Below are 9,484 nucleotides of genomic sequence, written 5' to 3' on the forward strand. Positions count from 1 at the left end.
TGTGGAGAAACTCCTTGATTTGTCACCTATCACAGTGACCGGATACTTTAGCACTGGTTGAGTTGCGGGCTCATCCACGGAAGACATATCCACCGGGCTGTCTTCCCCTCGCGAGGCAGAGGCACTAGCAACGGCGGTCGTCGCGCTTGCCGCGCTGTCCATGCTAGCCGCGCTAGCATCCTGAGGTAGCAGAGAAGATGTTGATCTCAACTCTCCATCATCTCCTGGTTGGAGTGATGACTCCGAGACCGTTCGTTACAATGTCATACCTAAACAATGACTGCTGCAACATTTTCTTTAACTGAGACTGGAACTTTATCTGGACATCACAATTTCAGATCAACGAGGTTAGCCTAGCATACCCGCTATACGAACAACATACATCCTATCCAGAACCTCAGTGTCTGCTGAACATGCGCAGAAACACCAAAATGGAATACACTTTTAAAATGAAGTTAAAAAATATGTAAGATTTAGACTATTTTAGCACAAATTATGAGATAATTTGCCAATTTTTAATAATGCTTTATAATTAAAATACCATTTTAGTTATTTTTAATGAACATTTTTGGGTGGGCCTGTTGAAAAGTGGGTGGGCCTAGGCCGTCAGGCCCACCCATGACGCCGTGCCTGTATCATATATCGCTGCATTACTGTCAGTGTTGACGGTGTTTGGGGTGTTGAGCCCTCAACGTTGCCTACCAGGCAGCGTTGCCTGGAAGGCACTAGGATCGGGCAATGGTTGGGTGCCTTGAAGTCACGGTTGTAGCGCTGCCTGCAAGGCAAGGCGCCAAAACAGCAGCCCTCCTCCTGATGCCAGCAAACGGTGTTGGAAAGAAGCCCAAAGTGAGTGAGCTCAGAAAACAGGACTCAACTTAATGTTTTTGAGGTTAATTTGGTTAATGGCAGATTCATGCCACTGACTCAAAAAGCCCCGGCATTGATTAGGTTAGCCTACCCCTTTCAAACATGACGTTGCAGGTCACCTAGCTACCTATTCCCATTAGTGAAATTCAGGATATATTGTCTGATAATAACTGGATGTTACAGGATATATTGTCTGTTAATAACTGGATGTTACAGGATATATTGTCTGATAATAACTGGATGTTTCAGGATATATTGTCTGATAATAACTGGATGTTATTTCATTCTCTGGCCACTTAAAGTTAGTGACAAAAGCTCCCTTTGCTAGTCCGCTAGCTAGTTATTGTTGTCGCTCTAGTTAGCTGTTCGCGGTTTCGCGGGTATGGTAAATGTTTCCATGGTAACAGCGAGTTGGACCAATCAGAAACGTTGCTTTTACGCTTAGGATTTTTGGTAATGTATTTTTTCTATGTAAGACAGGGGATCATTGTTTTTCCTATAATGTTACAAGGTTGATATCATACAGACTTCTAGCTTCATCAGGATCAGAAACTGGGTCAGTCTACCTCAGATGGTTTAGACATTGTGGCTGATAATCTAAATTCTTATTGAGAAAATCAATAGGGTTTTTAATAAATATATATATATATATATGTATATATATGGCCGTGGCCCACCTTATTGGTTATTGTTTCGTGGTCCACCTGGTCACAGAATTTATAGTTTACCCACCTCTTTTTTTACCACTACACCTCTGCAGGCAATCCTGAAGTGCCAAAGTCGCAGCAGCAGTTCAGCATTTAACATCCACCTTTATTGCTTTCTCGCACCATTGTCAGGACACATAGGCAGCTCAACCATATTATGGTCCAAGTTCCCTAAACTGGGCAGAGCCTTAGAATAAAAGGTGTCCTGGATGTTTCCATAGCAATGGTCGAGGCAAGCTTCATTGCGTGTAGAACAGGTGAAATTATGTTGGTACACAGGTACATGTTCCTTTAAACTGCATAAGTTGAAGTCACCCAACACAAAATTATCTGCTTCTGCTTTAATTACAAGATCATGAATCGCAGTGGTAGCGGCCAACGGTTCCGCGGAGGGCGCAAGATACAAAACAAACAAGTCTGATCTAGTGTATTTCCCTGGGCAGATGATAAGGCCTTAGGCAGAGCACTTATAGTTCAATGTCCTTTGTGCAGATATGATGTTTCGTCGTAATATGACCAGGGTTACAGTATTCATTGAGTGAAGGCCTGCAAGTTATCTGCCTTAGGCCGGCTCTCCACTGGCTCGAGCGTGCTGTTTCTGTTGCGTGTCAGCTGTGTGGATTTTTCTGTGTCCTACACACCAGCAACGTGTCTGATGCGGCGCTGCTGCTGCTAGGTGATGTAAAGGGAGGGCTATCTTGGGACATAGCGCGGACAGATTTTGATCACCCTTGCTCAACATATGGGGAGAGAGTTGTTAAACATAAATATATAGACAACTGATTTGATTCGAGAAAGACAATGTCGTTTCATTCTGTATTACTTTTTTTTTTTATTACGGATTGAACCGCGCATGAGAAGTGCATGTCACGCAGGCAGTGTGTCTAACCTGTTAACATTGGGGCTGAAATATAAACCATGCAGCTGACACGCTGGCGCTACGCATCCCCTATGGATCCGACCTTATTCCTTAGGCTTGGGACTTGCCGAAACATAACAGATAGAAGTGATTGTCTAAATTGTCCGTTCACTCGTTCCCAGATTCCTCCTTTTCTGCCGAGTTTCCTTGCTTTGGAGTTATTTGCAGTGTTGTAGTTGTTGGTGTGAAGACGCGTTGCAGGGGATTTAAGATTTAACAGAAAGACTCATGTGTAGTTGATTCAGGCTTCTGGTGGTGGTTGTAGCCGGCGGCATGTTGGCATGATTGGTTGAGAAAGTTATCAAGATCCCCCGCAAGATGACTGGGTTCGGCTTCATTCTGAGCCTTGAACAATCATCTGTCTAAAAACGTAACTTAGTGGTCGATATTCTGACGGATTGTAAAACAATTACTGAAACAAACAAACACAGCTGACAAAAGACCGGGTCGCCGCTTGCTTATGCGCCACCCCGATCTTTTTGAATTTCAAAAGGTATTTGTGAGCATGAACTGCAGTATCAAATGCTAGATTTGAAGAACTCTCATCAGTCCCACTGTCTCAGAGCTTGACGCTGCTCCATGATAATAAATGGACACAGACCTGAAAAAATATTTGTCTGTGCGTTGTAATATGCCATTAAAGGTACATCAATTCTTAATTATAATGCACCATTAAACAGTAATTTGGCCTGGATACAGTCGGAGTCACTTAATATGGTTTCCAGTTCATCTTCCTCGGAGCTGTACATTAGTTTGACACCGCAGATTAGAGGATGACACACCTGCTATTACAATACTGAGTGTAAAATTAAAATGGACCTTTTTCAACAACACAGCCTGGTAATAGGATGTAAGTACTGAAGGTTCAACACTGCGGCTGTCCTTGTAAAATGGTCAAATAATGTCAATTTCTCTAACATGACAGGGTATGGCTTGGTACAAAGAGCAAGAGAGAAACAACTTGCTGACATCATGGTGTTAGCTAATAGGGATCATGAGTGACAAACCCTCCATTGATCATTTTGACTTCATAATGTTAAAGTGGCTATAGCTTACCTTCAGTTTGTGTTGATTCTAGCGGCTGCTTTGGGCGAAAGCGGTAGGGTTTTTACCACACCTGCAAAGATCTTTTCTTTCCGGTGCCTTATTATCCACTGTATAGTACTGAGTTAGCGTTACAAGGAGGTCATAGACAGAAAATCATTCATTTAATGGACAGAGTACGTTACAGATGCATCGTTACATTTCAGGTGTTGCACACGGTAGCCTGGCTAAGCTAAACCGGGTAAAAACAGGGGTACAAAAAGAAAATTGTAGGCCAACACAAACAACTGAAAAGAAATACAAACCGGGCGCTAGATGGACGGGGGATGTAATTTAATGTTGGCTACTGACGTACAACTACATCTTAGCAGCCTTCTTTTGGGCCCCCCAGTAAGAGCATGCTCCCCGTGTAGGCTGAGGCCTTTGCAGCAGCCCAGGTTCAAATATGAATTGTGTGTCATCCCTCATCTCTCCCACCTTCACTGACTATCCACTGTCAGTAATAAATAAAGGGAAAAAGCCCCAAAAAATAATCTTAAAAAATTTAAAAAATGTTAGTCTTGTTTGCTGTTATAGGTCATTTATGATCATCAGATTACACAGTTTCAGGTACATCCAAAAGTTACTTATAGTTACTACATAGTTACTTGATGTAATAATGTTATTTTATAATACACTTGTTCAAGTTCTCTGGTAGTTGTCCGCTTTTTGCACTCACACGCTCTGGGCACCTCCTGTTTTATTCACCAGGTACATGTTATATTTGAAATAAGTGCCCTTCTCAATTATGTCATATCAGAGTTGTCATTATAACAATAGGTGGTCTTTGCAGCTCTCAGGCGGCACGTAGATTCTTTATTAGGTGTTTAATCAACAGTCCTTAGAAATATGCTTCAATTGAACACATACAAATCGTCGGATTGTCAGATTAAAAACTTGTAAAGCGGAAATCCGTTATTTTCAGGAGCATTTATTTTCATAAACTAACTTACAAAATAAAACAGTGTAAATGAACATATTTAGGACCCAAATTGAAAATCTACGTTTACACATTCATCAGTGACCTGTGTAATACCTTAAATGGACTTGCATGTCTTGTTATGACACATACATGTTTTTTTAACAATGCGTTCCAAACACGTCTTGTTATTTACGAGCCTCGACTCCTGTTTATGTTCCACGGCTATTCTACAAACACATAAACTGACTTGGTTGGCTTCCTTGGCTTAAAACCTTACTTCAGCTATCCAAAGCTATCCTTTATAACTACCAACATAATTTCTATAAAATACCAGGCCTGGCTACATATACTTACCTAATTTACATGTGTCTAAGATCTATTAGAATCCTTTGTTAATAGAAATGTTGCAGTGTTTTGGTCTAAATGAGACACTTTTACTTTTTTGCTACATTTTCCAAAGCTTGCCATTTTGGTGCCAAACCAACCCCAATTACATTACACTTGTGTGGGAGACAGCCTGGCCTGTTAAAAAACACACACACCTAATTCCACAACTAACAGAGTGCATTTTATGAAAGGATTTCTTTTTTTCAGCATTTCATTTACATTGTAAGTAAAAGTAAGTAAGTAAAGTTCATTTATAGCACTTTTCACAATTAAAAATCACAAAGTGCTTTACAATAAATTGGAATACAATAAATAGAAGATATAAGAATACAAAGAAAATCATAGGTACATAAAATCAGCCAGCCATAAAAGACTTTGTCCAAGCAAAAGCCTGTTTGAATAGGCAAGTCTTCAACTGCGTCTTAAAGGAATCAACACAGTCAGAACAACATTAAAGGAGAATTCTGGCCATCATTTTGTTAATCTTGATCATCATAAATATGCGTGTGCTTTGTGATCCCACTTGGGTTTGAAGATGTACGGCTGAGCTGAAGCCATTGTTTTGGATCACCCTAGCTTGCTTACTCTGCTTCACACTCACTAGTATTCCATATCTAGGTACTGTGCATGTCTGACCCCCAACCAAGATGGAATAGAACTGCCATGCCTCACTCTTTATCTAAAACAGAGTGCTCAACACACAGGATGAAAAGAGGAGCTGCAGCAGTGTGCAGTGTTTTTTGAAAATTGTTCAAGACTTCCCAACGACACATTGGTTTTGGTTCCGGAAGCCACATCCATCACTCCATAAAACATACTAGGGCTGTGCAATTCATTAAACTAAATTTTATTTCAGATTTGATTTCGTCTCCCAACAATCACCAAAAATATGATAATCAAGAAACAACGATTATTTTGCCTTGTTCTGTTTTGCAAGAACACCCTTATTGTGGGGGGCGGGGGCAATTTAAAAACTCAGCGTGAGTAAAGATGGCAGAACGGAAGGCAAAAAAGGCAAATCCAGCTCTGTTGTCTGGAAAAAGTTAACATTAGCTAATCATGCAGTCCCTCTACCTCTGTAAAGTGTGTGTGTGTGCGTGTGTGTAAAGTTGTGTTTGATATCTGTAAAAGCTGAACCAACTCACAGAAGTAAAACAGATTTTATTCTGATCCCAAGAATGTTTCGGTGAGATAAAGAAAACCCTGGACACTATCCATATTATCCAAGGGTTAATGAGCAATCGTGTTAAATAATCAGGATTTCAAAGTTGACCAAAATAATAGTAATTATTATGATTATAATTTAGCATCCCTAGAACATACTCTTTGTATGAATTACAAGATAATGGACGCATGACGTAAACTAATTGGCAGAAAGACCAGCCGTTGCATCTTGTGGTGCCATGTCAAATATGGTAAAGTCATAAACTCTGAGCTTGGTTTTATTATAGAGTGCAGAGGTTTGCAGCCTGGGGGAGAGCAGGAGCCCCTGTAGATCCATGCACACTAACAAGGTCTTATACCTGCCTCTTCTCTATCCTGCTTCATGGCTCGTGCAGTGTCTGTCTTTTTTAACGCCATTCTCCTCCCACGTAGCAATGTTAATGCTCCTGGCCTTGAATGCGCAACAGGTTCATCTTTCTTTCACTGTTCTTTCTTTGGGTGAAAAAGAGAATCTCATGGAAAGAGTGGAAAACTCTTGCCTTGACAGAGGTTGGATACCATGTTCTGCGCAAGAGCAAGTGAATGAAGAGCACTGTGTGTGGAGGTAATTGATGGATTTGATATACACAGGCTCCAGATACCTCTTTGTAGAAGACGACCTACAGTAGTATGATGGAACTTTTGGTCGGTCCAGAAGGAAGGTCTTCATACGGTCACTCGCTTTGACTTGTCAATTTGTTTTGTGGACTTCTAGCAGCCTGCCAACTGGACATGGCAGGCCCATTTGTTGTGCCTCCTTCGGCGCAAGATGTAAATTTTTCCTACCAAGATAGGATTGGCACCTCATTTGCTTGCTTTTCGGGATGTTGGTCTTCCTGGTTTCAGGATTTGGCCTCTTCCTCTGACAGCACAAAAGTGGTTCTCTGTTCACCAAAGGGTTGAAAGCCCACTGCATTGCCAATACTTGAGCCTTTTTTATTTAAACCAAGAGAACATTCTAGTTGGGTCAACAAATACAGCTTATGTTCCTGAAGCTGTAAACATGCCTCCTGAGATTAAAGCTGTAACCTTGGCCACCCACAGTTAAGTAGGTGGAAAGGAAGAGAACCTGCCCATCCAGTACTCTGGAGGAGGTTAGCTTTCCCACTATAGCGTCCCACCAGGATAAACATGTTATATACTGTATGTCTAAAATGGCCTGTGAATGTAAACTACACACTTTTGTTGTACTACCCTTTGTATTCTCAAGGCTCGATTGCAACATTGTTGCAGGAGGCCAAGTTTCACGTTTGAATTCTTGCAATTGCTGGTTGATACACTTTCACCAGACATTGTGAAACGCTAAGCAGAATACTCCTGCACAATCCATGCTGCTACAAGAGAAAATGTTGTTCTATGTTAAAATAACTGTTTAGTTGTTGGTCATAAAGTTGTACGAAGCGAGAAAGTTCCACTGAGCTCAATTAAAGCATGACAACGGCAGTTATGGTTGTTGATGGAAGTACTGGTTGCCAGTTTGCACACTGGCCGCTCTTTTCCACCACTGTGTTGTTGTTGTTACTTGTCACTCACAGCTCAACTGTAAGTAGAGTGATGGACAGCTTCCCGCTCATGCCCACCTGCCATGGCATGTTACCATTTTATGTGCAACTGTTACTTTATCATACAGACTGAATCTCAACGTCTAATAAAAGAATTCTGACACCCAAAAAATGAACTAAATACTAAATCTAATGTATAACCTATGTCGTAATTTTAACAAGTCTCCCGAAGAGAAACAGTTATCTCTGTCCACCGCCTCTCCTCGCTGTGCTGTGGCCGTGTGTGTGTGTGTGTGTGTGTGTGTATGTGTGTGTGTGTGTGTGTGTGTCTGCCGGCCAGCAAGGTTGTTTGGCCCGCAGGCATTTGTGGAGTTTAACGAGTTTTACGAACAGGCAGTTAACCACAGGTTCCCATTAATCTTATGATGGATGGATGTGTTGTGATAGTTACAAAAACGATCCGTCAACAATTAATTAAAAGCTTCTTATTTACAAGACTGGTCTGAGAGAACCCCAGCTTACAGCAAAGACTCCGTGTTTGGCAGACACTAGCTGGCTGTTGCGTCACTTTATGCCACTTCTAAACTCTGACAACAAATTTTCAATTTAGCGATTTTCATAAGACAGCCTGTATTTGAAATCTACACATTTAATTTCTTGCCTAAAACGTTCACAGAAGTGAATTTAGTGATAGATTAGATGGTGAAAATTGTAAAAACGTTCCCATTGTTGGTCTTTCTATTTACTGGAAACTCCACCCTCGTTGAATGCCAAAATGAATGTTGGGATACGGGTGCTGCCAAGCTTATGCAAGTTACCAACCAAAGCATCCTCAGTAAAATGGGGGTGTCAAGAACATTTACGGGAATTTTAACTGTTCTTGGCAAAAGGCAAACTTGTGTACTGGGACAGTACTTTGGCCATCGAAGATTACGTTTCGCAGGGACACAAGAAAACAAGTCCATAGAAGAACACAGATTGAGAAACGCCCATTATGTGGCTCTAATATAATGATGTAAGCAAACTAATTGGGGAATCCTGCCCCAGTACATTCACCAAGTGTGTAAATGAGGATATACTGTACACAATACATGGATTTCTCGGCAACGTCATCGTTGTGTTTCATGTAGTAGTAGTAGCATAGTGGTGCTGTCTGTAAATCAAAATGCCAAGGAGTTGGTGCATGGTTAATTGTGAAAACAGAGCCAGTGATGGGTGCCTGATGTTTAAAATCCCTAGGGGGAAGCATGCTTTTGCCTAAAACGGGCGGAGATTATGGCTTCAAGCAATCCCCCCCTCTGACCCCTCACCTGCACTCACGATCTGTGAAGTGGATGTGCGCCAGCTCTTCCAGAGGCAGAAGACCAGAAAGGCTCCTTGCCCAGACGGTGTGTCATCATCCTGCCAGAAAATCTGTGCAGACCAGCTGGCCCCAATCTTCACTCAGATCTTCAATAGATCTCTGGAGCGATGTGAAGTTCACTCCTGCTTCAAACGCTCCACAATCATCCCAGTCCCCAAAAAAACCTCCATCTCTGGACTAAATGACTACAGGCCTGTCGCCATGACATCTGTAGTCATGAAGTCCTTTGAAAGACTGGTGTTGGCCTACCTGAAGGACATAAGCCAGTCTCCACCTGTCAGTGGATTACAAACTTCCTGACTAACAGGAGTCAGCAGGTGAGGCTGGGGAACATCACATCCAGCACACGGACTATCAGCACTTGCGCACCCCAGGGGTGTGTACTCTCACCACTGCTTTTCTCCCTCTACACAAATGACTGCACCTCAGGAGACCCATCTGTTAAACTCCTGGAGTTCGCTGACGACACAACCGTCATCGGCCTCATCCGGGACGGTGATGAGTCGGCCTACAGACGGGAGGTGGATCAGC

General features: G+C 42.0%; 1 long non-coding RNA gene across 1 annotated transcript in view; it reads right to left on the minus strand.

The window, feature by feature from the left end:
- Positions 1–8,208: 8,208 nt before the first annotated feature.
- LOC117951416 overlaps positions 8,209–9,484 on the minus strand; it is an 8,223-nt gene continuing 6,947 nt past the window's right edge. The window contains exon 3 of the long non-coding RNA XR_004658181.1: positions 8,209–8,328. This is a non-coding gene — a long non-coding RNA (uncharacterized LOC117951416). The remainder of the gene's footprint in view (positions 8,329–9,484) is intronic.

The sequence above is a fragment of the Etheostoma cragini genome, chromosome 10, assembly GCF_013103735.1.
Source record: "Etheostoma cragini isolate CJK2018 chromosome 10, CSU_Ecrag_1.0, whole genome shotgun sequence".
NCBI lineage: Eukaryota > Metazoa > Chordata > Actinopteri > Perciformes > Percidae > Etheostoma > Etheostoma cragini.